The sequence below is a fragment of the Phalangium opilio genome, unplaced genomic scaffold, assembly GCF_054372755.1.
Source record: "Phalangium opilio isolate 3A_F unplaced genomic scaffold, DU_Popi_V2 ptg000003l_1, whole genome shotgun sequence".
Lineage (NCBI taxonomy): Eukaryota > Metazoa > Arthropoda > Arachnida > Opiliones > Phalangiidae > Phalangium > Phalangium opilio.
The window spans coordinates 992,756-1,015,347 of record NW_028324145.1 but is presented as its reverse complement, the minus strand read 5'-3'; the positions used below and the strand labels follow the sequence as shown (position 1 = coordinate 1,015,347).

General features: G+C 40.9%; 3 non-coding genes and 16 pseudogenes across 3 annotated transcripts; all 19 read left to right on the top strand.

The window, feature by feature from the left end:
• The first annotated feature begins 1,252 nt into the window (after nt 1-1,252).
• On the top strand, nt 1,253-1,371 carry LOC149716927 (5S ribosomal RNA). Its single transcript, XR_016368499.1, has one exon. It is a non-coding gene; the product is annotated as a 5S ribosomal RNA (ribosomal RNA).
• A 135-nt stretch (nt 1,372-1,506) lies between these two features.
• Nucleotides 1,507-1,609, top strand: LOC149716926 (5S ribosomal RNA; annotated as a pseudogene).
• A 122-nt stretch (nt 1,610-1,731) lies between these two features.
• On the top strand, nt 1,732-1,850 carry LOC149716925 (5S ribosomal RNA; annotated as a pseudogene).
• Nucleotides 1,851-2,211: 361 nt separating this feature from the next.
• Nucleotides 2,212-2,330, top strand: LOC149716924 (5S ribosomal RNA; annotated as a pseudogene).
• Nucleotides 2,331-2,467: 137 nt separating this feature from the next.
• LOC149716923 (5S ribosomal RNA) lies at nt 2,468-2,586 on the top strand (annotated as a pseudogene).
• A 347-nt stretch (nt 2,587-2,933) lies between these two features.
• On the top strand, nt 2,934-3,052 carry LOC149716922 (5S ribosomal RNA; annotated as a pseudogene).
• Nucleotides 3,053-3,394: 342 nt separating this feature from the next.
• LOC149716921 (5S ribosomal RNA) lies at nt 3,395-3,513 on the top strand (annotated as a pseudogene).
• Nucleotides 3,514-3,872: 359 nt separating this feature from the next.
• LOC149716920 (5S ribosomal RNA) lies at nt 3,873-3,991 on the top strand (annotated as a pseudogene).
• A 135-nt stretch (nt 3,992-4,126) lies between these two features.
• Nucleotides 4,127-4,229, top strand: LOC149716919 (5S ribosomal RNA; annotated as a pseudogene).
• A 347-nt stretch (nt 4,230-4,576) lies between these two features.
• On the top strand, nt 4,577-4,695 carry LOC149716918 (5S ribosomal RNA; annotated as a pseudogene).
• A 360-nt stretch (nt 4,696-5,055) lies between these two features.
• LOC149716917 (5S ribosomal RNA) lies at nt 5,056-5,174 on the top strand (annotated as a pseudogene).
• A 134-nt stretch (nt 5,175-5,308) lies between these two features.
• On the top strand, nt 5,309-5,411 carry LOC149716916 (5S ribosomal RNA; annotated as a pseudogene).
• Nucleotides 5,412-5,534: 123 nt separating this feature from the next.
• On the top strand, nt 5,535-5,653 carry LOC149716915 (5S ribosomal RNA; annotated as a pseudogene).
• A 360-nt stretch (nt 5,654-6,013) lies between these two features.
• LOC149716914 (5S ribosomal RNA) lies at nt 6,014-6,132 on the top strand (annotated as a pseudogene).
• A 137-nt stretch (nt 6,133-6,269) lies between these two features.
• Nucleotides 6,270-6,388, top strand: LOC149716913 (5S ribosomal RNA; annotated as a pseudogene).
• Nucleotides 6,389-6,522: 134 nt separating this feature from the next.
• Nucleotides 6,523-6,625, top strand: LOC149716912 (5S ribosomal RNA; annotated as a pseudogene).
• A 346-nt stretch (nt 6,626-6,971) lies between these two features.
• LOC149716911 (5S ribosomal RNA) lies at nt 6,972-7,090 on the top strand (annotated as a pseudogene).
• Nucleotides 7,091-16,866: 9,776 nt separating this feature from the next.
• TRNAN-AUU (transfer RNA asparagine (anticodon AUU)) lies at nt 16,867-16,939 on the top strand. Its single transcript has one exon. It is a non-coding gene; the product is annotated as a tRNA-Asn (tRNA).
• Nucleotides 16,940-20,246: 3,307 nt separating this feature from the next.
• TRNAI-GAU (transfer RNA isoleucine (anticodon GAU)) lies at nt 20,247-20,319 on the top strand. The gene has a single exon. It is a non-coding gene; the product is annotated as a tRNA-Ile (tRNA).
• Nucleotides 20,320-22,592: the final 2,273 nt, after the last annotated feature.

Below are 22,592 nucleotides of genomic sequence, written 5' to 3'. Positions count from 1 at the left end.
GTTAATAGGCCTAGTGAACCAAAAAGTAAACGCTTGGGTTTGGTTTTCGTTTCTGTAATGCAGAGACAATAACGGTTCAGAGTGAGCCGAAAGTTAAATACACTATTAAATAATTAGGCTTAGATTATATTATCATGGTGGAAATCTGGGCCGCGTTCAGCAGAGCCCAGCGCTGTTAGCAGTGTCCTACATAACGGGATTTTGTTTTTGAATTTTGACGTCACGGTGCTTAGCGCTGAGCTAGCGCGGTCTTCAAAGAAAATAGTCGGCTTTTTGGATAACGTGACGTAAAACGTGTAGTTCTCAGCTTGGCGAAAAAACCATGGATGAATCAATACAAATAGCTCTATGGGACTATAGCTATTTAATTGGCGTGAAACCAGTTGATCACGCGAGAATTTTAAGAGATATGTTAGTTTCTAATTTTAATTATAAAAGTTGTTATCTATCTCTATAAATATGTTATCATACAATTTTTGTTAAGCCTTGGTACCTTGCACGCTTTATTGCGCTAGCGTCATTTATAAAACGCCGATGACCGGAGAAAAGCTATGACGACAGAGCTCACCGGTAAACATTTCCAAAATCCGCTGTCTTTTTTGGTGAGCTCTGCTGAACGCAGCCCAGACCAGTGAAAGGTCTGATCGTAATCGGATAATAGCTTCGTGTTTTCATGCTTTTCATGGTACGCATTTACTTTCAGTGTGTGTAGCCACAAATAAGCTTTGGTGTTATGTAACGTTAACAGTCATGTTGACAAACTAAGAAAATCGTTGAGGTTAAACGAGAGGATAGTGTTTATATGGCAACCCTGTTGTGAATATGGCTTTGAACATAGAGGTAGAGGGTATACAGTTGAGGAGTAGAAAATTGGGCCTTTACAAACACGTAAAGGTAGTATCCCTCCAAAGTTGTATCTCTTCATTTCCCGTTTCTCCCCCATCGGATGATTTTAATGTGTACAAGTATATCATTATTGGATGTAAAATGTCGTCTGATTTACAGTATATTTGCTATGCTTTGTATACTGCTTTAATATTTCATAAATTTTAACTTAAGAAACATTTCCATATCTGGGTAAATAAGTTTGTAAGTAGTCGTCTTGACTCGGAGAGGTAATATTTTGGTTTTCCCAACTTGTTTTCCCTCTTATTAATTTTAATAGATATGAAAAAGCAAACATATCTTCTTTTTTGTTATTGTTTTATAAAGATGAAAGTTAATTAAATTCAAATTATTAACTAGCACTCTCGGCAACGGCCATATCACGCTGAATACACCGGTTCTCGTCCGATCACCGAAGTTAAGCAGCGTCGAGCGCAGTCAGTACTTGGGAGGGAGACCACTTAGGAACACTGCGTGCCGTTGGATTTTTCACTTTTTTTCCTCATTTAAATTTTAATAGATATGAAAAAAGCAAACATGTTTTTTTTTGTTATTGTTTTAAAATTATGAAGGTTAATTTGTCTCACTTAATTTAAATTCGAATTATTAACTAGCACTCTCGGCAACGGCCATATCACGCTGAAAACACCGGTTCTCGTCCGATCACCGAAGTTAAGCAGCGTCGAGCGCATACAGTACTTGGGAATACTGCGTGCCGTTGGCTTTTTCACTTTTGTTTCCTCTTTCAAATTCCACAGATATGAAAAAAAGCAAACATATCTTCTTTCTGTTATTGTTTTATAAAGATGAAAGTTAATTTAAATCAAATTATTAACTAGCACTATCGGCAACGGCCATAACACGCTGAATACACCGGTTCTCGTACGATAACCGTAGTTAAGCAGCGTCGTGCGCAGTCAGTATTTTGGAGGGCGACCACTTAGGAACACTGCGTGCCGTTAGCTTTTTCACTTTTTTTTCCTCTTTTAAATTCCAATAGATATGAAAAAAGCAAACATATTTTCTTTTTGTTATTGTTTTAAAAAGATGAAGGTTAATTTGTCTCACTTAATTTAAATTCGAATTATTATCTAGCACTCTCGGCAACGGCCATATCACGCTGAGAACAACGGTTCTCGTCCGATCGCCGACGTTAGCAGCGTCGAGCGCAGTCAGTACTTGGGAATACTGCGTGCCGTTGGCTTTTTCACTTTTGTTTCCTCTTTTAAATTCCACCCGATATGAAAAAAGCAAACATATCTTCTTTTTGTTATTGTTTTATAAAGATGAAAGTTAATTAAATTAAAATTATTAACCAGCACTCTCGGCAACGGCCATATCACGCTGAATACACCGGTTCTCGTCCGATAACTGATGTTAAGCAGCGTCGAGCGCAGTCACTACTTGGGAAAGAGACCACTTAGGAACACTGCGTGCCGTTGGCTTTTTCACTTTTTTTTCCTCTTTTAAATTTTAATAGATATGAAAAAAGCAAACATGTTTTCATTTTGTTATTGTTTTAAAATGATGAAGGTTAATTTGTCTCACTTAATTTAAATTCGAATTATTAACTAGCACTCTCGGCAACGACCATATCACGCTGAATACAGCGGTTCTCGTCCGATCACCGAAGTTAAGCAGCGTCGAGCGCAGTCAGTACTTGGGAGGGAGAACACTTAGGAACACTGCGTGCCGTTGGCTTTTTCACTTTTTTTTCCTCTTTTAAATTTTAATAGATATGAAAAAAGCAAACATATCTTCATTTTTGTTATTGTTTTATAAAGATGAAAGTTAATTAAATTCAAATTATTAACTAGCACTCTCGGCAACGGCCATATCACGCTGAATACACCGGTTCTCGTCCGATAACCGAAGTTAAGCAGCGTCGAGCGCATACAGTACTTGGGAATACTGCGTTCCGTTGGTTTTTCACTTTTGTTTCCTCTTTTAAATTCCACCCGATATGAAAGAAGCAAACATATCTTCTTTTTGTTATTGTTTTATAAAGATGAAAGTTAATTAAATTCAAATTATTAACTTGCACTCTCGGCAACGGCCATATCACGCTGAATACACCGGTTCTCGTCCGATAACCGAAGTTAAGCAGCGTCGAGCGCAGTCAGTATTTGGGAGGGAGACCACTTAGGAACACTGCGTGCCGTTGTTTCACTTTTTTTCCCTCTTATAAATTTTAATAGATATGAAAAAGCAAACATATCTACTTTTTTGTTATTGTTTTATAAAGATGAAAGTTAATTAAATTCAAATTATTAACTAGCACTCTCGGCAACGGCCATATCACGCTGAATACACCGGTTCTCGTCAGATAACCGAAGTTAAGCAGCGTCGAGCGCATACAGTACTTGTGAATACTGCGTTCCGTTGGTTTTTCACTTTTGTTTCCTCTTTTAAATTCCACCCGATATGAAAGAAGCAAACATATCTTCTTTTTGTTAGTGTTTTATAAAGATGAAAGTTAATTAAATTCAAATTATTAACTAGCACTCTCGGCAACGGCCATATCACGCTGAATACACCGGTTCTCGTCCGATCACCGAAGTTAAGAAGCGTCGAGCGCAGTCAGTACTTGGGAGGGCGACCACTTAGGAACACTGCGTGCCGTTAGCTTTTTCCTTTTTTTTCCTCTTTTAAATTCCAATAGATATAAAAAAGCAAACATATTTTCTTTTTGTTATTGTTTTAAAAAGATGAAGGTTAATTTGTCTCACTTAATTTAAGTTCGAATTATTATCTAGCACTCTCGGCAACGGCCATATCACGCTGAGAACACCGGTTCTCGTCCGATCGCCGACGTTAGCAGCGTCGAGCGCAGTCAGTACTTGGGAATACTGCGTGCCGTTGGCTTTTTCACTTTTGTTTCCTCTTTTAAATTTAACCCGATATGAAAAAAGCAAACATATCTTCTTTTTGTTATTGTTTTATAAAGATGAAAGTTGATTTAGTTCAAATTATTAACTAGCATTCTCGGCAACGGCCATAACACGCTGAATACACCGGTTCTCGTCCGATCAGCGAAGTTAAGCAGCGTCGAGCGCAGTCAGTACTTGGGAGGGAGACCACTTAGGAACACTGCGTGCCGTTGGGTTTTTCACTTTTTTTCCTCTTTTAAATTTTAATAGATATGAAAAAAGCAAACATGTTTTTTTTTGTTATTGTTTTAAAATTATGAAGGTTAATTTGTCTCACTTAATTTAAATTCGAATTATTAACTAGCACTCTCGGCAACGGCCATATCACGCTGAAAACACCGGTTCTCGTCCGATCACCGAAGTTAAGCAGCGTCGAGCGCATACAGTACTTGGGAATACTGCGTGCCGTTGGCTTTTTCACTTTTGTTTCCTCTTTCAAATTCCACCAGATATGAAAAAAAGCAAACATATCTTCTTTCTGTTATTGTTTTATAAAGATGAAAGTTAATTTAAATCAAATTATTAACTAGCACACTCGGCAACGGCCATAACACGCTGAATACACCGGTTCTCGTCCGATAACCGAAGTTAAGCAGCGTCGAGCGCATACAGTACTTTGGAATACTGCGTTCCGTTGGTTTTTCACTTTTGTTTCCTCTTTTAAATTCCACCGGATATGAAAGAAGCAAACATATCTTCTTTTTGTTAGTGTTTTATAAAGATGAAAGTTAATTAAATTCAAATTATTAACTAGCACTCTCGGCAACGGCCATATCACGCTGAATACACCGGTTCTCGTCCGATCACCGAAGTTAAGAAGCGTCGAGCGCAGTCAGTACTTGGGAGGGCGACCACTTAGGAACACTGCGTGCCGTTAGCTTTTTCCCTTTTTTTTCCTCTTTTAAATTCCAATAGATATAAAAAAGCAAACATATTTTCTTTTTGTTATTGTTTTAAAAAGATGAAGGTTAATTTGTCTCACTTAATTTAAGTTCGAATTATTATCTAGCACTCTCGGCAACGGCCATATCACGCTGAGAACACCGGTTCTCGTCCGATCGCCGACGTTAGCAGCGTCGAGCGCAGTCAGTACTTGGGAATACTGCGTGCCGTTGGCTTTTTCACTTTTGTTTCCTCTTTTAAATTTAACCCGATATGAAAAAAGCAAACATATCTTCTTTTTGTTATTGTTTTATAAAGATGAAAGTTGATTTAGTTCAAATTATTAACTAGCATTCTCGGCAACGGCCATAACACGCTGAATATACCGGTTCTCGTCCGATCAGCGAAGTTAAGCAGCGTCGAGCGCAGTCAGTACTTGGGAGGGAGACCACTTAGGAACACTGCGTGCCGTTGGATTTTTCACTTTTTTTCCTCATTTAAATTTTAATAGATATGAAAAAAGCAAACATGTTTTTTTTGTTATTGTTTTAAAATTATGAAGGTTAATTTGTCTCACTTAATTGAAATTCGAATTATTAACTAGCACTCTCGGCAACGGCCATATCACGCTGAAAACACCGGTTCTCGTCCGATCACCGAAGTTAAGCAGCGTCGAGCGCATACAGTACTTGGGAATACTGCGTGCCGTTGGCTTTTTCACTTTTGTTTCCTCTTTCAAATTCCACCAGATATGAAAAAAAGCAAACATATCTTCTTTCTGTTATTGTTTTATAAAGATGAAAGTTAATTTAAATCAAATTATTAACTAGCACTATCGGCAACGGCCATAACACGCTGAATACACCGGTTCTCGTACGATAACCGAAGTTAAGCAGCGTCGTGCGCAGTCAGTATTTGGGAGGGCGACCACTTAGGAACACTGCGTGCCGTTAGCTTTTTCACTTTTTTTTCCTCTTTTAAATTCCAATAGATATGAAAAATGCAAACATATTTTCTTTTTGTTATTGTTTTAAAAAGATGAAGGTTAATTTGTCTCACTTAATTTAAATTCGAATTATTATCTAGCACTCTCGGCAACGGCCATATCACGCTGAGAACAACGGTTCTCGTCCGATCGCAACGTTAGCAGCGTCGAGCGCAGTCAGTACTTGGGAATACTGCGTGTCGTTGGCTTTTTCACTTTTGTTTCCTCTTTTAAATTCCACCCGATATGAAAAAAGCAAACATATCTTCTTTTTGTTATTGTTTTATAAAGATGAAAGTTAATTAAATTAAAATTATTAACCAGCACTCTCAGCAACGGCCATATCACGCTGAATACACCGGTTCTCGTCCGATAACCGATGTTAAGCAGCGTCGAGCGCAGTCACTACTTGGGAGGGAGACCACTTAGGAACACTGCGTGCCGTTGGCTTTTTCACTTTTTTTTCCTCTTTTAAATTTTAATAGATATGAAAAAAGCAAACATGTTTTCATTTTGTTATTGTTTTAAAATGATGAAGGTTAATTTGTCTCACTTAATTTAAATTCGAATTATTAACTAGCACTCTCGGCAACGACCATATCACGCTGAATACAGCGGTTCTCGTCCGATCACCGAAGTTAAGCAGCGTCGAGCGCAGTCAGTACTTGGGAGGGAGAACACTTAGGAACACTGCGTGCCGTTGGCTTTTTCACTTTTTTTTCATCTTTTAAATTTTAATAGATATGAAAAAAGCAAACATGTTTTTTTGTTATTGTTTTAAAATGATGAAGGTTAATTTGTCTCACTTAATTTAAATTCGAATTATTAACTAGCACTCTCGGCAACGGCCATATCACGCTGAAAACACCGGTTCTCGTCCGATCATCGAAGTTAAGCAGCGTCGAGCGCATACAGTACTTGGGAATACTGCGTGCCGTTGGCTTTTTCACTTTTATTTCCTCTTTCAAATTCCACCAGATATGAAAAAAGCAAACATATCTTCTTTTTGTTATTGTTTTATAAAGATGAAAGTTAATTTAATTCAAATTATTAACTAGCACTCTCGGCAACGGCCATATCACGCTGAGAACACCGGTTCTCGTCCGATCGCCGACGTTAGCAGCGTCGAGCGCAGTCAGTACTTGGGAATACTGCGTGCCGTTGGCTTTTTCACTTTTGTTTCCTCTTTTAAATTCCACCCGAATTGAAAAAAGCACACATATCTTCTTTTTGTTATTGTTTTATAAAGATGAAAGTTAATTTAATTCAAATTATTAACTAGCACTATCGGCAACGGCCATAACACGCTGAATACACCGGTTCTCGTACGATAACCGAAGTTAAGCAGCGTCGAGCGCAGTCAGTATTTGGGAGGGCGACCACTTAGGAACACTGCGTGCCGTTAGCTTTTTCACTTTTTTTTCCTCTTTTAAATTCCAATAGATATGAAAAAAGCAAACATATTTTCTTTTTGTTATTGTTTTAAAAAGATGAAGGTTAATTTGTCTCACTTAATTTAAATTCGAATTATTATCTAGCACTCTCGGCAACGGCCATATCACGCTGAGAACACCGGTTCTCGTCCGATCGCCGACGTTAGCAGCGTCGAGCGCAGTCAGTACTTGGGAATACTGCGAGCCGTTGGCTTTTTCACTTTTGTTTCCTCTTTTAAATTCCACCCGATATGAAAAAAGCAAACATATCTTCTTTTTGTTATTGTTTTATAAAGATGAAAGTTAATTTAATTCAAATTATTAACTAGCACTCTCGAGAAACGGCCATAACACGCTGAATACACCGGTTCTCGTCCGATAACCGAAGTTAAGAAGCGTCGAGCGCAGTCAGTACTTGGGAGGGAGACCACTTTGAGTATTTCTTCACTATTTTCAAATATGATCACTGAAACCACTATTTTTATACTTTTTGCTTTAATTCAAGCAAATGTAACGATATTCAATCAAAAAACTGTTAAAATTAAATTTTTCAATAAGAAATCGTTGTCACGGATTTTGTATCTTGAAGAAGAAAAACATGCGATTTTTTCGGTACTTTTTTGAATGCATTTTTTTCTGGAGAAATTTTTGACCGAATTCAGCTTAATTCCCTATAAAACACTCATTTAAAGTGATTTCATCTCGATTGAACAATAAATAAAAACGTACCTCGATTTTTAATAACATTTTCAAAATCGACGTTTCACGGCCAAAGAAGCATATTTTGAGTATTTCTTCACTATTTTCAAATATAACCACTGAAACCATTATTTTTATACTTTTTGCTTTAATTCAAGCAAATGTAACGATATTCATTCAAAAAACTGTTAAAATTCAATTTTTCAATAAGAAATCGTTGTCACGGAATTTGTATCTTGAAGAAGAAAAACAAGCGATTTTTTCGGTACACTTTTGAATGCATTTTTTTCTGGAGAAATGTTTGACCGAATTCAGCTTAATTCCCTATAAAACACTCATTGAAAGTGATTTCATCTCGATTGAACAATAATTTAAAATTTACCTCGATTTTTAATAACATTTTCAAAATCGACGTTTCACGGCCAAAGAAGCATATTTTGAGTATTTCTTCACTATTTTCAAATATGATCACTGAAACCATTATTTTTATACTTTTATAAAAAACTGTTAAAATTCAATTTTTCAATATGAAATCGTTGTCACGGATTTTGTATCTTGAAGAAGAAAAACATGCGATTTTTTCGGTACGCTTTTGAATGCATTTTTTTCTGGAGAAATGTTTGACCGAATTCAGCTTAATTCCCCATAAAACACTCATTGAAAGTGATTTCATCTCGATTGAACAATAATTAAAAATTTACCTCGATTTTTAATAACATTTTCAAAATCGACGTTTCACGGCCAAAGAAGCATACTTTGAGTATTTCTTCACTATTTTCAAATATGATCACTGAAACCATTATTTTTATACTTTTTGCTTTAATTCAAGCAAATGTAACGATATTCAATCAAAAAACTGTTAAAATTAAATTTTTCAATAAGAAATCGTTGTCACGGATTTTGTATCTTGAAGAAGAAAAACATGCGATTTTTTCGGTACTTTTTTGAATGCATTTTTTTCTGGAGAAATTTTTGACCGAATTCAGCTTAATTCCCAATAAAACACTCATTAAAAGTGATTTCATCTCGATTGAACAATAAATAAAAATGTACCTCGATTTTTAATAACATTTTCAAAATCGACGTTTCACGGCCAAAGAAGCATATTTTGAGTATTTCTTCACTATTTTCAAATATAACCACTGAAACCATTATTTTTATACCTTTTGCTTTAATTCAAGCAAATGTAACGATATTCATTTAAAAAACTGTTAAAATTAAATTTTTCAATAAGAAATCGTTGTCACGGATTTTGTATCTTGAAGATGAAAAACATGCGATTTTTTCATTACACTTTTGCTAGCATTTTTTTCTGGAGAAATGTTTGACCGAATTCAGCTTAATTCCCTATAAAACACCCATAAAAAGTGATTTCATCTCGATTGAACATAATTAAAAATTTACCTCGATTTTTAATAACATTTTCAAAATCGGCGTTTCACGGCCAAAGAAGCATATTTTGAGTAGTTCTTCTCTATTTTCAAATATAACCACTGAAACCATTATTTTTGTAATTTTTTGCGTTAATTCAAGCAAATGTAACGATATTCATTCAACAACCTGTTAAAATTCAATTTTAAATAAGAAATCGTTGTCACGGATTTTGTATCTTGAAGAGAAAAAACATGCGATTTTTTCGGTACACTTTTAAATGCATTTTTTTCTGGAGAAATGTTTGACCGAATTCAGCTTAATTCCCTATAAAACACTCATTAAAAGTGATTTCATCTCGATTGAACAATAATTAAAAATGTACCTCGATTTTTAATAACATTTTCAAAATCGACGTTTCACCGCCAACGAAGCATATTTTGAGTATTTCTTCACTATTTACAAATATATTCACTGAAACCATTATTTTTATACTTTTTGCTTTAATTCAAGCAAATGTAACGATATTCAATCAAAAAACTGTTAAAATTAAATTTTTCAATAAGAAATCGTTGTCACGGATTTTGTATCTTGAAGAAGAAAAACATGCGATTTTTTCGGTACTTTTTTGAATGCATTTTTTTCTGGAGAAATATTTGACCGAATTCTGTTTAATTCCCTATAAAACACTCATTGAAAGTGATTTCATCTCGATTGAACAATAATTAAAAATTTACCTCGATTTTTAATAACATTTTCAAAATCGACGTTTCACGGCCAAAGAAGCATACTTTGAGTATTTCTTCACTATTTTCAAATATGTTCACTGAAACCATTATTTTTATACTTTTTGCTTTAATTCAAGCAAATGTAACGATATTCAATCAAAAAACTGTTAAAATTAAATTTTTCAATAAGAAATCGTTGTCACGGATTTTGTATCTTGAAGAAGAAAAACATGCGATTTTTTCGGTACTTTTTTGAATGCATTTTTTTCTGGAGAAATTTTTGACCGAATTCAGCTTAATTCCCTATAAAACACTCATTAAAAGTGATTTCATCTCGATTGAACAATAAATAAAAATGTACCTCGATTTTTAATAACATTTTCAAAATCGACGTTTCACGGCCAAAGAAGCATATTTTGAGTATTTCTTCACTATTTTCAAATATAACCACTGAAACCATTATTTTTATACTTTTTGCTTTAATTCAAGCAAATGTAACGATATTCATTCAAAAAACTGTTAAAATTCAATTTTTCAATAAGAAATCGTTGTCACGGATTTTGTATCTTGAAGAAGAAAAACATGCGATTTTTTCGGTACACTTTTGAATGCATTTTTTTCTGGAGCAATGTTTGACCGAATTCAGCTTAATTCCCTATAAAACACTCATTGAAAGTGATTTCATCTCGATTGAACAATAATTAAAAATGTACCTCGATTTTTAATAACATTTTCAAAATCGTTGAGCCCTCCCGGGAGCGGTGTTGTGACGTCTGAGATGTAACGTAAAATATCAGAGTTTTTCCACAATACCTGACGAACATTTAATTTTTGGGCTTCCGTGGCGCAATGGTTAGCGCGTTCAGCTGTTAATCGAAAGATTGGTGGTTCGAGCACACCCGGGAGAGGTGTTGTGTGGTCTCAGATGTAGCGTAAAAAGTCAAAACTTTTCCACAATACGTGACAACCATTTAATTTCTGAGCTTCCGTGGCTCAATGGTTAGCGCGTTCGGCTGTTAACAAATAGGTTGGTGGTTCGAGCCCATCCGGGAGCGGTGTTGTGACGTCTCAAGATGACGTCAAAAGTCAAGGTTTTTCCACAATACCTGACGACCAATTAATTTTTGGGCTTCCGTGGCGCAATGGTTAGCGCGTTCAGCTGCTATTCAAAAGACTGGTGGTTTGAGCCCACCCGGGAGCGGTGTTGTGACGTCTCAGATGTAACGTAAAATGTTAGAGTTTTTCCAAAATACATGACGAACATTTAATTTTTGGGCGTCCGTGGCGCAATTGGTTAGCGCGTTCAGCTGTTAATCGAAAGGTTGGTGGTTCGAGCCCATCCGGGAGAGGTGTTGTGTGGTCTCAGATGTAGCGTAAAAAGTCAAAACTTTTCCACAATACTTGACAACCATTTAATTTCAGAGCTTCCGTGGCTCAATGGTTAGCGCGTTCGGCTGTTAACAAATAGGTTGGTGGTTCGAGACCATCCGGGAGCGGTGTTGTGACGTCTCAAGACGACGTCAAAAGTCAAGGTTTTTCCACAATACCTGACGACCATTTAATTTTTGGGCTTCCGTGGCGCAATGGTTAGCAAGTTCAGCTGCTATTCAAAAGACTGGTGGTTTGAGCCCACCCGGGAGCGGTGTTGTGACGTCTCAGATGTAACGTAAAATGTTAGAGTTTTTCCAAAATACCTGACGAACATTTAATTTTTGGGCGTCCGTGGCTCAATGGTTAGCGCGTTCGGCTGTTAACCGAAAGATTGGTGGTTCGAGCCCATCCGGGAGAGGTGTTGTGACGTCTCAAGATGACGTCAAAAGTCAAGGTTTTTCCACAATACCTGACGACCAATTAATTTTTGGGCTTCCGTGGCGCAATGGTTATCGCGTTCAGCTGCTATCTGGGTGCACGGCAGTGCACCCGCCAAGTTGTCGTGCACTACCAGCAATCCTTTACCCGAAACATTTCAGCCTCATTTTCACCCCCTCTTAACTCGGTACTGGGGAATAGTACACCACTCATATTTGCACCTCAAGGGCACAGTGTTAATCCTAGGAAGTCCTCCAACTTCCAGTTTTCTAACTCATTTGGGTTCTGTGATAATCCTATGTGAAAATGACACATTATGAGACTGACTGACTGACTGACTGACTGACACATCATCAAAACCTCTAGGGCATTTCCGGTGGTGCTAGAATGATGAAATTTGGCATACCTGTACCACTAAGCATACAAGCAAAGGGAAAAGTCCCAAAAGCGGGAGTTTCCCCCTTTTAGCCCCTGAAATGGGGGTTTAAAATTAGATTCATCATCTAAACCTCTAGGGCATTTCCGGTGGTGCTAGAATGATGAAATTTGGCATACTTTTACCACTAAGCATACAAGCAAAGGGAAAAGTCCCAAAAGCGGGAGTTTCCCCCTTTTAGCCCCTGAAATGGGGGTTTAAAATTAGAGTCATCATCTAAACCTCTAGGGCATTTCCGGTGGTGCTAGAATGATGAAATTTGGCATACTTGTACCACTAAGCATACAAGCAAAGGGAAAAGTCCCAAAAGCGGGAGTTTCCCCCTTTTAGCCCCTGAAATGGGGGTTTAAAATTAGAGTCATCATCTAAACCTCTACGGCATTTCCGGTGGTGCTAGAATGATGAAATTTGGCATACTTGTACCACTAAGCATACAAGCAAAGGGAAAAGTCCCAAAAGCGGGAGTTTCCCCCTTTTAGCCCCTGAAATGGGGGTTTAAAATTAGAGTCATCATCTAAACCTCTAGGGCATTTCCGGTGGTGCTAGAATGATGAAATTTGGCATACTTGTACCACTAAGCATACAAGCAAAGGGAAAAGTCCCAAAAGCGGGAGTTTCCCCCTTTTAGCCCCTGAAATGGGGGATTAAATTTAGAGTCATCATCTAAACCTCTAGGGCACTTCCGGTGTTGCGGGAATGATAAAATTTGACATACAAGTAGGACTTAGCATACAAAGAAAGGAAAAAGTCCCAAAAGCGGGAATTTTCCCCTGTTAGCCCCTGAAATGGGGGTTTTATAATTTATATCCCCTCGTAATAGGACATTATAATTTAATTTTTTCGTCTTTTAATATTAATATTTTTTACTAATATGATTCTTTCGTATTATTGCAAAATTTATGTTTTTTACATAATGTTTTAGTAATTAAATTTTTTACTCACTTCCTTTTCATTTCGTCTGAAATGGTTCTAAGCGTGTTTTGATTCATTTAGTTTTTCTTAAATCTATTCTGTTGATTAAAAGTGTTACTTGCCACAATATTGTGTTCTTCGAATAGAAATACGGTTAACAATTATCACAGCTTGAGAAAAAAAAAGAAAGTTGAATGCAAAAAAGTTGAAAAAGGCAAAGCCAAGTAAAACTCTTGGAAAGAACAAATAAAAATCTAAAAGTACAAATGTTTATTTCACTTCATAATCCTACTTCTATAAATCTACAAGAACATGCACGTACAAAAAGGAGTGAAATCTCACCAAAAACATCTCTGTAAAAATATGCCAAGTTGTTTGGCCGTAAAAAGAAGTGAGATCTAAAATACGGCCAAGTTATTATCTCCAGGTGAACCAACATTTTATTCGACTTAAGTTAAAACTTCTCAAGAATGTTTTTCTGACTTGGCCATTAGCATTCCAAACTTGCATCCTTCTTCTTTGCACCCGTGAAGGTTAATAACGGAAATTACAAGTTTAACCACAAAGGCTTATCAAGAATATTTAACCAATTTGATTTAATATTTTAATTTCGATCCATATCTGGATTTAAACGAATCCTTGATATGCAAATGGCAAAGTCAGAAAAACATTCTTGAGAAGTTTTAACTTAAGTCGAATAAAATGTTGGTTCACCTGGAGATAATAACTTGGCCGTATTTTAGATCTCACTTCTTTTTACGGCCAAACAACTTGGCATATTTTTACAGAGATGTTTTTGGTGAGATTCAAAAGACTGGTGGTTTGCGCCCACCCGGGAGCGGTGTTGTGACGTCTCAGATGTAACGTAAAATGTTAGTTTTTCCAAAATACCTGACGAACATTTAATTTTTGGGCGTCCGTGGTGCAATTGGTTAGCGCGTTCAGCTGTTAATCGAAAATTTGGTGGTTCGAGCCCACCCAGGAGAGGTGTTGTGGGGTCTCAGATGTAGCGTAAAAAGTCAAAACATTTCCACAATACGTGACAACCATTTAATTTCTGAGCTTCAGTGGCTCAATGGTTAGCGCGTTCGGCCTACCCAGGAGCGGTGTTGTGGGGTCTCAAATGTAACGTAGAAAGCCAAAGTTTTTCCACAATACCTGACGACCATTTCATTTTTGGGCTTCCGTGGCGCAATGGTTAGCGCGTTCAGCTGTTAATCGTAAGATTGTTGGTTCGAGCCCAACCGGGAGAGGTGTTGTGTGGTCTCAGATGTAGCGCAAAAAGTCAAAACTTTTACACATTACGTGACAACCATTTAATTTCTGAGCTTCCGTGGCTCAATGGTTAGCACGTTCGGCTGTTAACCGAAAGGTTGGTGGTTCGAGCCCACCCGGGAGAGATGTTGTAGGGTCTCAGATGTAACGTAAAAAGTCATAACATTTCCACAATACCTGACAAACATTTAATTTCTGAGCTTCCGTGGCTCAATGGTTAGCGCGTTTGGCTGTTAACAAATAGGTTGGTGGTTCAAGCCCACCCAGGAGCGGTGTTGTGACGTCTCAGATGTAACGTAAAATGTTAGTTTTTCCAAAATACCTGACGAACATTTAATTTTTGGGCGTCCGTGGTGCAATTGGTTAGCGCGTTCAGCTGTTAATCGAAAATTTGGTGGTTCGAGCCCACCCAGGAGAGGTGTTGTGGGGTCTCAGATGTAGCGTAAAAAGTCAAAACATTTCCACAATACGTGACAACCATTTAATTTCTGAGCTTCAGTGGCTCAATGGTTAGCGCGTTCGGCCTACCCAGGAGCGGTGTTGTGGGGTCTCAAATGTAACGTAGAAAGCCAAAGTTTTTCCACAATACCTGACGACCATTTCATTTTTGGGCTTCCGTGGCGCAATGGTTAGCGCGTTCAGCTGTTAATCGAAAGATTGTTGGTTCGAGCCCAACCGGGAGAGGTGTTGTGTGGTCTCAGATGTAGCGCAAAAAGTCAAAACTTTTACACATTACGTGACAACCATTTAATTTCTGAGCTTCCGTGGCTCAATGGTTAGCACGTTCGGCTGTTAACCGAAAGGTTGGTGGTTCGAGCCCACCCGGGAGAGATGTTGTAGGGTCTCAGATGTAACGTAAAAAGTCATAACATTTCCACAATACCTGACAAACATTTAATTTCTGAGCTTCCGTGGCTCAATGGTTAGCGCGTTTGGCTGTTAACAAATAGGTTGGTGGTTCAAGCCCACCCAGGAGCGGTGTTGTGTGATCTCAAATGTAACGTAGAAAGCCAAAGTTTTTCCACAATACCTGACGACCATTTAATTTTTGGGCTTCCGTGGCGCAATGGTTAGCACGTTCGGCTGTTAACCAATAGGTTGGTGGTTCGAGCCCATCCGGGAGCGGTGTTGTGGGATCTCAAATGTAACGTAGAAAGCCAAAGTTTTTGCACAATAAATGACGACCATTTAATTTTTGGGCTTCCGTGGCGCAATGGTTAGCGCGTTCGGCTGTGAACCAATAGGTTGGTGGTTCGACCCCATCCAGGAGCGGTGTTGTGAGGTCTCAGATTGGACGTAAAAAGTCAAGGTTTTTACACAATACCTGACGAGCATTTAACTTTTGGGCTTCCGTGGCGCAATGGTTAGCGCGTTCGGCTGTTAACCAATAGGTTGGTGGTTCGAGCCCATCCAGGAGCGGTGTTGTGAGGTCTCAGATTTGACGTAAAAAGTCAAGGTTTTTACACAATACCTGACGAGCATTTAATTTTTGGGCTTCCGTGGCGCAATGGTTAGCGCGTTCAGCTGTTAATCGAAAGGTTGGTGGTTCGAGCCCACCCGGGAAAGGTGTTGTGGGGTCTCAAATGTAACGTAGAAAGCCAAAGTTTTTCCACAATACCTGACAACCATTTAATTTCTGAGCTTCCGTGGATCAATGGTTAGCGCGTTCGGCTGTTAACCAATAGGTTGGTGGTTCGAGCCCATCCGGGAGCGGTGTTGTGTGATCTCAAATGTAACGTAGAAAGCCAAAGTTTTTCCACAATACCTGACGAACATTTAATTTTTGGGCTTCCGTGGCGCAATGGTTAGCACGTTCGGCCGTTAACCAATAGGTTGGTGGTTCGAGCCCATCCGGGAGCGGTGTTGTGAGGTCTCAGATGTGACGTAAAAAGTCAAGGTTTTCCACAATACCTGACAACCATTTAATTTCTGAGCTTCCGTGGCTCAATGGTTAGCGCGTTCGGCTGTTAACCAACAGGTTGGTGGTTCGAGCCCACCCGGGAGCGGTGTTGTGGGATCTGAAATGTAACGTAGAAAGCCAAAGTTTTTGCACAATAAATGACGACCATTTAATTTTTGGGCTTCCGTGGCGCAATAGTTAGCGCGTTCGGCTGTTAACCAATAGGTTGGTGGTTCGACCCCATCCGGGAGCGGTGTTGTGAGGTCTCAGATGTGACGTAAAAAGTCAAAGTTTTTCCACAATACCTGACGACCATTTAATTTTTGGGCTTCCGTGGCGCAATGGTTAGCACGTTCGGCTGTTAACCAATAGGTTGGTGGTTCGAGCCCATCCGGGAGCGGTGTTGTGGGATCTCAAATGTAACGTAGAAAGCCAAAGTTTTTACACAATACCTGACGAGCATTTAAATTTTGGGCTTCCGTGGCGCAATGGTTAGCGCGTTCGGCTGTTAACCAATAGGTTGGTGGTTCGAGCCCATCCGGGAGCGGTGTTGTGAGGTCTCAGATGTGACGTAAAAAGTCAAGGTTTTTACACAATACCTGACGAGCATTTAATTTTTGGGCTTCCGTGGCGCAATGGTTAGCGCGTTCAGCTATTAATCGAAAGGTTGGTGGTTCGAGCCCACCCGGGAAAGGTGTTGTGGGGTCTCAAATGTAACGTAGAAAGCCAAAGTTTTTCCACAATACCTGACAACCATTTAATTTCTGAGCTTCCGTGGATCAATGGTTAGCGCGTTCGGCTGTTAACCAATAGGTTGGTGGTTCGAGCCCTTCCGGGAGCGGTGTTGTGTGATCTCAAATGTAACGTAGAAAGCCAAAGTTTTTCCACAATACCTGACGACCATTTAATTTTTGGGCTTCCGTGGCGCAATGGTTAGCACGTTCGGCTGTTAACCAATAGGTTGGTGGTTCGAGCCCATCCGGGAGCGGTGTTGTGAGGTCTCAGATGTGACGTAAAAAGTCAAGGTTTTCCACAATACCTGACAACCATTTAATTTCTGAGCTTCCGTGGCTCAATGGTTAGCGCGTTCGGCTGTTAACCAATAGGTTGGTGGTTCGAGCCCACCCGGGAGCGGTGTTGTGGGATCTGAAATGTAACGTAGAAAGCCAAAGTTTTTGCACAATAAATGACGACCATTTAATTTTTGGGCTTCCGTGGCGCAATAGTTAGCTAGTTCGGCTGTTAACCAATAGGTTGGTGGTTCGACCCCATCCGGGAGCGGTGTTGTGAGGTCTCAGATGTGACGTAAAAAGTCAAGGTTTTTACATAATACCTGACGAGCATTTAAGTTTTGGGCTTCCGTGGCGCAATGGTTAGCGCGTTCGGCTGTTAACCAATAGGTTGGTGGTTCGAGCCCATCCGGGAGCGGTGTTGTGAGGTCTCAGATGTGACGTAAAAAGTCAAGGTTTTTACACAATACCTAACGAGCATTTAACTTTTGGGCTTCCGTGGCGCAATGGTTAGCGCGTTCGGCTGTTAACCAATAGGTTGGTGGTTCGAGCCCATCCGGGAGCGGTGTTGTGAGGTCTCAGATGTGACGTAAAAAGTCAAGGTTTTTACACAATACCTGACGAGCATTTAACTTTTGTGCTTCCATGGCGCAATGGTTAGCGCGTTCAGCTGTTAATCGAAAGGTTGGTGGATCGAACCCACCCGGGAAAGGTGTTGTGGGGTCTCAAATGTAACGTAGAAAGCCAAAGTTTTTCCACAACACCTGACAACCATTTAATTTCTGAGCTTCCGTGGCTCAATGGTTAGCGCGTTCGGCTGTTAACCAATAGGTTGGTGGTTCGAGCCCACCCGGGAGCGGTGTTGTGGGATCTGAAATGTAACGTAGAAAGCCAAAGTTTTTGCACAATAAATGACGACCATTTAATTTTTGGGCTTCCGTGGCGCAATAGTTAGCGCGTTCGGCTGTTAACCAATAGGTTGGTGGTTCGACCCCATCCGGGAGCGGGGTTGTGAGGTCTCAGATGTGACGTAAAAAGTCAAGGTTTTTACATAATACCTGACGAGCATTTAAGTTGTGGGCTTCCGTGGCGCAATGGTTAGCGCGTTCGGCTGTTAACCAATAGGTTGGTGGTTCGAGCCCATCCGGGAGCGGTGTTGTGAGGTCTCAGATGTGACGTAAAAAGTCAAGGTTTTTACACAATACCTAACGAGCATTTAACTTTTGGGCTTCCGTGGCGCAATGGTTAGCGCGTTCGGCTGTTAACCAATAGGTTGGTGGTTCGAGCCCATCCGGGAGCGGTGTTGTGAGGTCTCAGATGTGACGTAAGAAGTCAAGGTTTTTACACAATACTTGACGAGTATTTAACTTTTGGGCTTCCGTGGCGCAATGGTTAGCGCGTTCGGCTGTTAACCAATAGGTTGGTAGTTCGAGCCCATCTGGGAGCGGTGTTGTGAGGTCTCAGATGTGACGTAAAAAGTCAAGTTTTTTGCACAATACCTGACGAGCATTTAGGTTTTGGGCTTCCGTGGCGCAATGGTTAGCGCGTTCGGCTGTTAAGCAATAGGTTGGTGGTTCGAGCCCATCCGGGAGCGGTGTTGTGAGGTCTCAGATGTGACGTAAAAAGTCAAGGTTTTTACACAATACCTGACGAGCATTTAAATTTTGGGCTTCCCTGGCGCAATGGTTAGCGCGTTCGGCTGTTAACCAATAGGTTGGTGGTTCGAGCCCACCCGGGAGCGGTGTTGTGGGATCTGAAATGTAACGTAGAAAGCCAAAGTTTTTGCACAATAAATGACGACCATTTAATTTTTGGGCTTCCGTGGCGCAATAGTTAGCGCGTTCGGCTGTTAACCAATAGGTTGGTGGTTCGACCCCATCCGGGAGCGGTGTTGTGAGGTCTCAGATGTGACGTAAAAAGTCAAGGTTTTTACATAATACCTGACGAGCATTTAAGTTGTGGGCTTCCGTGGCGCAATGGTTAGCGCGTTCGGCTGTTAACCAATAGGTTGGTGGTTCGAGCCCATCCGGGAGCGGTGTTGTGAGGTCTCAGATGTGACGTAAAAAGTCAAGGTTTTTACACAATACCTAACCAGCATTTAACTTTTGGGCTTCCGTGGCGCAATGGTTAGCGCGTTCGGCTGTTAACCAATAGGTTGGTGGTTCGAGCCCATCCGGGAGCGGTGTTGTGAGGTCTCAGATGTGACGTAAAAAGTCAAGGTTTTTACACAATACCTGACGAGCATTTAACTTTTGGGCTTCCGTGGCGCAATGGTTAGCGCGTTCGGCTGTTAACCAATAGGTTGGTGGTTCGAGCCCATCCGGGAGCGGTGTTGTGAGGTCTCAGATATGACGTAAGAAGTCAAGGTTTTTACACAATACCTGACGAGTATTTAACTTTCGGGCTTCCGTGGCGCAATGGTTAGCGCGTTCGGCTGTTAAGCAATAGGTTGGTGGTTCGAGCCCATCTGGGAGCGGTGTTGTGAGGTCTCAGATGTGACGTAAAAAGTCAAGTTTTTTGCACAATACCTGACGAGCATTTAGGTTTTGGGCTTCCGTGGCGCAATGGTTAGCGCGTTCGGCTGTTAAGCAATAGGTTGGTGGTTCGAGCCCATCCGGGAGCGGTGTTGTGAGGTCTCAGATGTGACGTAAAACGTCAAGGTTTTTACACAATACCTGACGAGCATTTAAATTTTGGGCTTCCTTGGCGCAATGGTTAGCGCGTTCGGCTGTTAACCAATAGGTTGGTGGTTCGAGCCCACCCGGGAGCGGTGTTGTGTGATCTCAAATGTAACGTAGAAAGCCAAAGTTTTTCCACAATACCTGACGACCATTTAATTTTTGGGCTTCCGTGGCGCAATGGTTAGCACGTTCGGCTGTTAACCAATAGGTTGGTGGTTCGAGCCCATCCGGGAGCGGTGTTGTGAGGTCTCAGATGTGACGTAAGAAGTCAAGGTTTTTACACAATACCTGACGAGTATTTAACTTTTGGGCTTCCGTGGCGCAATGGTTAGCGCGTTCGGCTGATAACCAATAGGTTGGTGGTTCGAGCCCATCCGGGAGCGGTGTTGTGAGGTCTCAGATGTGACATAAAAAGTCAAGGTTTTTACACAATACCTGACGAGCATTTAATTTTTGGGATTCTGTGGCGCAATGGTTAGCGCGTTCAGCTGTTAATCGAAAGGTTGGTGGTTCGAGCCCATCCGGGAGAGGTGTTCTGGGGTCTCAAATGTAACGTAGAAAGCCAAAGTTTTTCCACAACACCTGACAACCATTTAATTTCTGAGCTTCCGTGGCTCAATGGTTAGCGCGTTCGGCTGTTAACCAATAGGTTGGTGGTTCGAGCCCATCCGGGAGCGGTGTTGTGAGGTCTCAGATGTGACGTAAGAAGTCAAGATTTTTACTCAATACCTGACGAGTTATAACTTTTGGGCTTCCGTGGCGCAATGGTTAGCGCGTTCGGCTGTTAACCAATAGGTTGGTGGTTCGAGCACATCCGGGAGCGGTGTTGTGAGGTCTCAGATGTGACGTAAGAAGTCAAGGTTTTTACACAATACCTGACGAGTTATAACTTTTGGGCTTCCGTGGCGCAATGGTTAGCGCGTTCGGCTGTTAACCAATAGGTTGGTGGTTCGAGCCCATCCGGGAAAGGTGTTGTGGGGTCTCAAATGTGACGTACAAAGCCAAAGTTTTTCCACAATACCTGACAACCATTTAATTTCTGAGCTTCCGTGGATCAATGGTTAGCGCGTTCGGCTGTTAAACAATAGGTTGGTGGTTCGAGCCCATCCGGGAGCGGTGTTGTGTGATCTCTAATGTAACGTAGAAAGCCAAAGTTTTTCCACAATACCTGACGACCATTTAATTTTTGGGCTTCCGTGGCGCAATGGTTAGCACGTTCGGCTTTTAACCAATAGGTTGGTGGTTCGAGCCCTTCCGGGAGCGGTGTTGTGAGGTCTCAGATGTGACGTAAAAAGTCAAGGTTTTCCACAATACCTGACAACCATTTAATTTCTGAGCTTCCGTGGCTCAATGGTTAGCGCGTTCGGCTGTTAACCAATAGGTTGGTGGTTCGACCCCATCCGGGAGCGGTGTTGTGAGGTCTCAGATGTGACGTAAAAAGTCAAGGTTTTTACATAATACCTGACGAGCATTTAACTTTTGGGCTTCCGTGGCGCAATGGTTAGCGCGTTCGGCTGTTAACCAATAGGTTGGTGGTTCGAGCCCATCCGGGAGCGGTGTTGTGAGGTCTCAGATGTGACGTAAAAAGTCAAGGTTTTTACACAATACCTGACGAGCATTTTACTTTTGGGCTTCCGTGGCGCAATGGTTAGCGCGTTCGGCTGTTAACCAATAGGTTGGTGGTTCGAGCCCATCCGGGAGCGGTGTTGTGAGGTCTCAAATGTAACGTAGAAAGCCAAAGTTTTTCCACAACACCTGACAACCATTAGATTTCTGAGCTTCCGTGGCTCAATGGTTAGCGCGTTCGGCTGTTAACCAATAGGTTGGTGGTTCGAGCCCATCCGGGAGCGGTGTTGTGAGGTCTCAGATGTGACGTATAAAGTCAAGGTTTTTACACAATACCTGACGAGCACTTAACTTTTGGGCTTCCATGGCGCAATGGTCAGCGCGTTCGGCTGTTAACCAATAGGTTGGTGTATCGAGCCCATCCGGGAGCGGTGTTGTGAGGTCTCAGATGTGACGTAAGAAGTCAAGGTTTTTACACAATACCTGACGAGTATTTAACTTTTGGGCTTCCGTGGCGCAATGGTTAGCGCGTTCGGCTGTTAACCAATAGGTTGGTGGTTCGACCCCATCCGGGAGCGGTGTTGTGAGGTCTCAGATGTGACGTAAAAAGTCAAGTTTTTTGCACAATACCTGACGAGCATTTAGGTTTTGGGCTTCCGTGGCGCAATGGTTAGCGCGTTCGGCTGTTAAGCAATAGGTTGGTGGTTCGAGCCCATCCGGGAGCGGTGTTGTGAGGTCTCAGATGTGACGTAAAAAGTCAGGGTTTTTACACAATACCTGACGAGCATTTAAATTTTGGGCTTCCTTGGCGCAATGGTTAGCGCGTTCGGCTGTTAACCAAAAGGTTGGTGGTTCGAGCCCACCCGGGAGCGGTGTTGTGTGATCTCAAATGTAACGTAGAAAGCCAATGTTTTTCCACAATACCTGACGACCATTTAATTTTTGGGCTTCCGTGGCGCAATGGTTAGCACGTTCGGCTGTTAACCAATAGGTTGGTGGTTCGAGCTCATCCGGGAGCGGTGTTGTGAGGTCTCAGATGTGACGTAAAAAGTCAAGGTTTTCCACAATACCTGACAACCATTTAATTTCT